This window comes from Mustela nivalis (assembly GCF_964662115.1).
Source record: "Mustela nivalis genome assembly, chromosome: 16".
Classification (NCBI taxonomy): domain Eukaryota; kingdom Metazoa; phylum Chordata; class Mammalia; order Carnivora; family Mustelidae; genus Mustela; species Mustela nivalis.
The window spans coordinates 47848627-47855835 of NC_139035.1; the positions used below are offsets into that span (position 1 = coordinate 47848627).

General features: G+C 34.0%; 1 pseudogene across 1 annotated transcript; it reads left to right on the forward strand.

The window, feature by feature from the left end:
• Window positions 1-3999: 3999 nt before the first annotated feature.
• LOC309850441 (heterogeneous nuclear ribonucleoprotein D-like) lies at window positions 4000-5146 on the forward strand (annotated as a pseudogene). Its single transcript has 2 exons — window positions 4000-4479; window positions 4785-5146. The product of its transcript is annotated as a heterogeneous nuclear ribonucleoprotein D-like (transcript).
• The last annotated feature ends 2063 nt before the right edge of the window (window positions 5147-7209 follow it).

Here is a 7209-nt window from a genome sequence, read left to right on the forward strand (position 1 = left end):
TGAAAGATTCCTCAACTCCACCTTGGTCTATAAGTAAGGCACTTCAACCAGTGGAGCCTGACCTACCTAGATGCCTTCCATGACTTTATTTTTATTTAATTTTTTTTATTAACATATAAGGTATTATTTGTTTCAGGGGTACAGGTCTGTGATTCATCAGTCCTACACAATTTGCAGTGCTCACCACAGCACATGGCCTCCCCGATGTCCATCATCCAGCCACCCCATCCCTCCCACTGGCCTCCACTCCAGCAATACTCAAACACTTAAAAGACTCATGAATAACCCGAAGGTGCAAGTCACTATTTTTTCAGAGGGATGGAAATTATGCCTGGTTCCCCATACAAGAAGTAAATACCAATGACACACAAGGTACTCCTGGAAAGAAAGGGTTATTTACCATTATTAGGGACCCCAAGTGGAACTGCATCCAGTCCCAGCCATTTCATGGAGTGGAAATGTCACCGTGCTATTGGTGTGAACAAAAAGGCCATACTGGAATAACTTCCTTCAGGCAGTTTCTCCAAAAACAGGTAAGAATCAACAATTCCAAATGATCTAGGAACCATATGGTCTACCAGTTGTCTGGGTGCACTTTGACCACACTATCAACCTGTGCCCCACAGATCAGGCTTGAGGAACTTCAAAGAAAATTTCTGGATGTTGTTTTGGTTATTGTAATGTCCCCATTTCCATAGGAGAGTAAAATATTTTTATGTCCAAAATAATTTAAAAAGGTTAATCTTTAGAAACTTATAGTTTTTAAATATTAACTGAAGTGCCAAACATACTTTATGTCTCTTTCACATGCTGTAAAAATTGCAGATTACCAAAAATTCACATATGAATTAGTCTGTTTATAAAGTAATATTTTAAAATTAACATAAATACTTATTTTTCTACATATATTATATAGTAATTAAAATGACAACTTGGGCACTATTAGAGCTCTGATTTAATTGAGGGATGTTTGGCTGATTACAAACAGTGTATTCAGTTTATAAAAATGAAATTCTAATTAGTGTTGGCTTCCTGTCAAAATCAGTAATTAAGAAAGTTGTCAAAGTCAATCCTATTATTCATCTTGATAATGAAATTATTTAAACATCAAACATGAATGTTCTATTAGCTTGAGGAGTATAATTGTTGTTAACATTGCTCATAGGGCTTAATAAATGTATCACATCAGCTACATTATCTACCTAAATACCTGTACACAGATGCTTGTGATTAAGAATTTGTGAAGCTTTGTAAGATTAAGTATGTGACTGAGATTGTTTTACAAATAATATTTAACTTCCTTGAGTTGGTACATGTAATACGGGAGAACATGGCTCTTTATTTTTCTGAAAGTGAACCAGAATACTTTTTTATGACCTGCAAAGTTGAACTGCACTTATTTAAAGTGTTCAGCTTTATGACTTATGGCATGTTTGCCCATGAAACCATTACCCATTACTAAACATATCCATCAATTCTGAAAGTTTTCTCATACCTGTTTAATTCCTCCTTCCAGCCCTTCCCCATCCAAACCCTTTTCCAGGCAACCACTAATCTGTTTTTATTTCTTGTTATATATTTGACTGAATTTTATAGGAATACAATCACAGAGTAAGATTTTTGTCATGATTCTTTCATAATAATTATTTTGAGATTCAACCATGTTGTGTTATGTATTAGTGATTTATTCTTTTTCACTGCTAAGTAGTATTCCATTGTATAGTTATACCATACTTTGTTAATCCATTCATCCTTTTGGAAATTTGGTTGTTTTAGCAGGTTTTAGCAGTTACAAAGATGCAAGTCTTTGTATTGGGACATATGCTATTATTCAACTTGAATAAATCCTAGAAATACACAGATAAGAGTAGGCTTATATTTCACATTATTTTGTTTCAAACTTCTAAACTTTTTCCTAAATGGAAAAACTTGTACCATTTTATATTTCTACCCATAGGATATAAGTTTCAGTTCCCACATATCATTACATATGCTTGGTTTGAACAGGTTTTTTGTCTATTTTTACTACTTTAATGTGTATGTAATAGTATCATATTGTACTTTTAAATTTACATTCCCCTAATGACTAATGATTTTGAACACCTTTCACGGACTTGTTTGCCATCTGTGCCTTTTCTTTGGAGAGTTATCTGCTGAAATGCTGCTTACTTTTTTATTGATATGTCTTTCTCATTATCAAGTTTTGAGAATTCTCTATATATTTTGGATAGAAGTCTTTCATCAGGTATGTGATTTTCAAATATTCTCTTCCAGTCTTTCTTTTCATTCTCTTAATAATATCTTTTGAGGGACATTTTTGAGGGACATTCTTATTTTTTAATAAGCTCAATTAATATATATATTTTTAAATAAATCATACTTTGGCATACACAAAGGACACAAAGATTTATCTCTTTTTTATTTTTAGAAATTTAAAAATGTGTAGCTTATTTTCATGTTGATGATATTTTTTGAATTTTTATTTAAGATGTATATATTCAAGATTTTTTCTTTTTTTTTCTGCATTTTGATGTACAAATGTCCCAAAACCTGTGTTTTAAAATGTATTCTCCCTATCTATCCTTTCTCTATGTTCAGTCTCTCTTTTTGTGTATATACCTATATCCACACACATCTCTAACCTGTCTATTCTCTTTAATTCATGTTAATCCTTTTTGTACCCATCTTTGTTAGTTTCACACTGACATGAAATATAGAGTTTTATAATAAATCTTAAAATTAGATACTGTGAACCTTCAAAATTTTTGTTCTCAAAGTAATTTTTTCTGTATTAGAACCTGTAAATTCCTAAATAAAATTTTGTGCTTTGGTGAGTGCTGTGAAGTGTGTAAACCTGGTGATTCACAGACCTGTACCCCTGGGGATAAAAATATATGTTTATAAAAAATAAAAAATTAATTAAAAAAATAAAATCAGCTTATCATACTTTTTTCTATTTTATGTGGTTATCTTTTAAATTTTATTTATATATACTCTCTCTATATATTCTATATAATATTCTATATATTAACCTAAGGTTATTGTTCTTATATCTAAAAACCATATTCTTCTCAACTATAAGTTCTTGCAGATTTTTTGTTAGATTCTATTGAATTTTCTACTTGGACAAAAATGTATTCTGTAAAGACTATTTTACTTTTTCCTTTCTTATTTTATTTTTCCTTTTTAGCCAGAATGCTTTCATTTTTATTTTTTCTTATTGCATTTGCTAGCCCTTCCAATTCAATATTGAATAGAAGCAATAAAAGCAGAGGCTCTTCCCTTTCTCTGAGTATTTAGTCTTAATCATTTCACATGATATTAGCATTAAGTTTTTCACAGAGGCCCTTTGTCAAGTTGAGGGAATTCCCTGGTATTTCCATTTGTTGACAGTTTTCATTAGGAATGGCTTTTAGATTTATCTATTCCAAAGACTGATTTATTTATTGAGAGAGAGCCTGCAACCAAGGTAGGTGAGGGGCAGAGGGAGAAGGACAGAGAGAATCTCAAGCAGCCTCCCCAGCAGGGCTGAGCCTGACTCTGGGTTCAATCCCACATCCCTGGGATCATGACCTCAGCCAAAATGAAGAATCAGACACCCAACTGACTGAGCCCCCAGGTGCCCCTAAATTTGTCAGTTTTCTATGTTGTTGAATTTACTATCATGAAACTGTTTATTATATTCTCCTTATTACATTGCCCTTATTAATATCTTAATCTCTATAAAATCTGTAGTGCTGTAACCATCTCATTTCTGGTATTTGTCATGTGGGTGTTCTTTCTTTTTCTCCTTATCAGTCTTGCTAGAGATCTGTCAATGTTCTTGATCTTCCGAAAGAACCAACTTTTCTCTTCCACCTCAATTTTAAATCCTGCTCCATACAAGGCTCTGCTACCTCCTACTGCTGTGGCCCCCAGTGTACACCAGCTCCCCAGGGGACAGCCCCACCCCTGTGGAGTACATGAAGGAGTACAGCGAACAGGTTATTCACAGAGGGGTCCAAGATCAGTGAGAGCAGGAATCAGGAGGACGACAGTAAAATGTTTATTAGAGGCTTGAGATGGGACACAAGCAAGAAAGTTCCAACTGAATATTTGTCTCGATTTGGGAAGTTGTAGACTATACAATTAAAACAGATCCAGTGACTGGAAGATCTAGAGGATTTGGATTTGACCTTTTCAAGGACGCTGCTAGTGTTGATAAAGTTGTGGAACTGGAAGAACACAGACTGGATGGCAAACTGATAAGCCCCAAAAGGGCCAAAGCTTTCAAAGGGAAAGAACCCGCAAAAAGGTTTCTGCAGGTGGATTTAGCCCAGATAGTTCTGACGAACAAATTAAAGGATATTTTGGAGACTTCGAGGAGATTAAAAAATATTGAACTCCATGGATACAAAAACAAATGAAAGAAGAGGATTTTGATTTATCACATATATAGATGAAGAACCAATAAGGAAATTGTTAGAAAGCAGATATCATTGGGGCTCCTGGGAGGCTCAGTTGGTTAAGCATCTGCCTTCAGCTCAGGTCCTGATTCCAGGGGCCTGGGATCCCCGGGGGGGCCCACATTGGGCTCCCTGCTCAGCAGGGAGTCTGCTTCTCCCTCTTCCCCTGTTTTCCCCCTCCGCTGTTCATGCTTATTCCAGCTCACTCTCTCTCAAATATATATATAAAATCTTAAAAAAAAAAAAAAAGAAGAAAGAAAGAAGAGCAGAGAAAAGAAAACAAAACAAAAGAAAAGAAAAATGAAATGAAATGAAAAGAGAAAACAAAATGGATATAATCAAATCGGTTCTGGTAAGTGTGAAATCAAAATTGTACAACCCAAAGAGGTATATAGGCAGCAATAGCAACAAGAACAAGGAGGAAAATATACTGCAACTAGTAGACGAGATGGTACTACCAGTTATGTAGGAGGTCAGGGCCAAAACTGGAACCAAGGACTTAACTCTGATCAAGCATATGGAAATTATAATAGAGCCTATGGTGATAGGCCGTCTGGCTATGGAGGCTGTGATTATACTGGGCATAATTATGGGAACTATGGATATGGACAGGGACATACAGATTACAGTGGCCAACAGAGCACTTACGGAAGGTATCTGGAGGGGGTGGCAATCACCAAAACAGTTAGCAGCCATACTAGAGAAGGATGCTGGAGAAGACAGGAGGGGACTGCTAAAGTGAACCCCCCAGGAACAGATTGAAGACGGGTGTTCTGTTGATCTAAGATGATTATTTTGCAAAAGGTTTTCTTTTTTTTTTTTTTTTTTTCTGTAGCTTTTCTTTTTTTTTTTTATTTTTTTTTTAATATAATTTTTTATTTTTTATAAACATATATTTTTATCCCCAGGGGTACGGCTAAAATCAACAAGTCAGGAAATGACAGATGCTGGCGAGGATGCGGAGAAAGGGGAACCCTCCTACACTGTTGGTGGGAATGCAAGCTGGTGATTGCAAAAGGTTTTCTAATGTACAAGACACAACTGCAATCAACTGTATATAGCTGCCACTTAATTTTCTTTGTTTTTACTTTGGCTTTTGCTATCTGTGCTATGACTCTATGTGGATTTGTGTTAATACAAATCTTATCTATATGATTTCATGCTAATCCTCAAATAAATGTTTCCTTCCCAAATAAATAAATTAATAATTGAATATAAAAGAAAAAAACTTTTGGTTACTGTGACTTTCCCTATTACTTTTCTATTTTTCTGTTTAATGATTTCCCTCATTTTTATGATTTCCCTCATTTAATGATTTCTCTCATTTTTATTATTGTCTTTCTCCTCCCTTCTTTGGGTTTCACCTGTTCTTCATTTTCTAGTTTTTGTTTAAAGACTTCTAGTTTCCGTTTAAAGATTTTATTTATTTAGTTGAGAGAGAAAGAGGGAGTAGGGGCAGTGAGAGAGAGAGGAAGCAGACTCCCTGCTGAGTAGGGAGCCCAATTTGGGGCTCTATTTGGGCTCAATCCCAGGAACCTGAGATCATGATCTGAGCTGAAGGTTGACTCTTAAGGGACAGAGCCACTCTGGGTGCCCCTGTTTGTTTTAAATGAAAACTATAGTTCTTCATTTAAAACCTTTTTTCACTTCTTATATAGGTGTTTAGTGTTATAAATAATTTCCTAAGTATTGTTTTAGTGGAATCCCACAAATTTAGATAAATAATGTTTTAATTTTTATACAGTTAAAAACCAAATTTAATTTTATTGCTTTCTCAATGTCTGGATTATTTTAATTGTTTTATTTCAAATTCAAATATTTGGGAATTTTTTAAGATCAATTTTAAGTTGCATTCTATTATATTCAGAGATTATACTTTGTACAACGTAACTCTTTAAAAATTGTATTAAACATGTTCTATTGTCCAGAATATGGAAGGAAAGTCTTATTAAATGTTTGGCATGGTCTTAAGAAGAAGAAATTGTCTTCTCTTGTTCGTGGAATGTGGAACAAATTTCAATTCATTAAAATGCAGTTAAGTCTTCTATATCCCTTAGTGATTTTTAGTCTGTTTGTCTATTAGTCTATTAGTCTATCAAATACTGAGAGTGGTATAAAAATATTTAACTATAATTATGGATTTGTCTTTTTCTCCCTGGAGATCTATCATTGTTTGCTCCTTGTATTTTGAATCTCTGTTATTAAGTATACAACAATATTAGGGTTAGTATTGTTATGACCTCTTCATGAATTGCGCTGTTTGTGATAAAATATTTTTAGTAACTGGTTTATTCATTGCTGTGAAATCTACCTTATCTGATATTAAAAAAAGAGCCAGCTCACATTTCTGTTGATTAATGCTAAGAAGTTATATATGCTTCCACCACCCTTTGAACTTTGAGCTATCTGCATCTTTATATTTACAATGGATATCTTAAAGGCAGCATACAGTTGTTTCTAGGCTTTTTATGCAATTGACCCTCTTGGGCTTTTAATTTGGATGTCCATACCATGCCATTTATAATTAACAATTTTCTTATGTCTGTGTATAAATCTCTCATCTTGCTATTTGTTTACCTGTACCCCATCTGGTCTTCTTCCATTGACACCTCTCTCTCTCTCACCTTGGAGCAATCAAATATTATTATTCTGTTTTATTTCTTCTGTTGGCTTATTAGCTACAACACTTTTTAACAAATTTTATTTCAGTGGTTATTTTATTAGAGTTTATAGTATACATCATTAGCTACTTTCCAGCTATCTC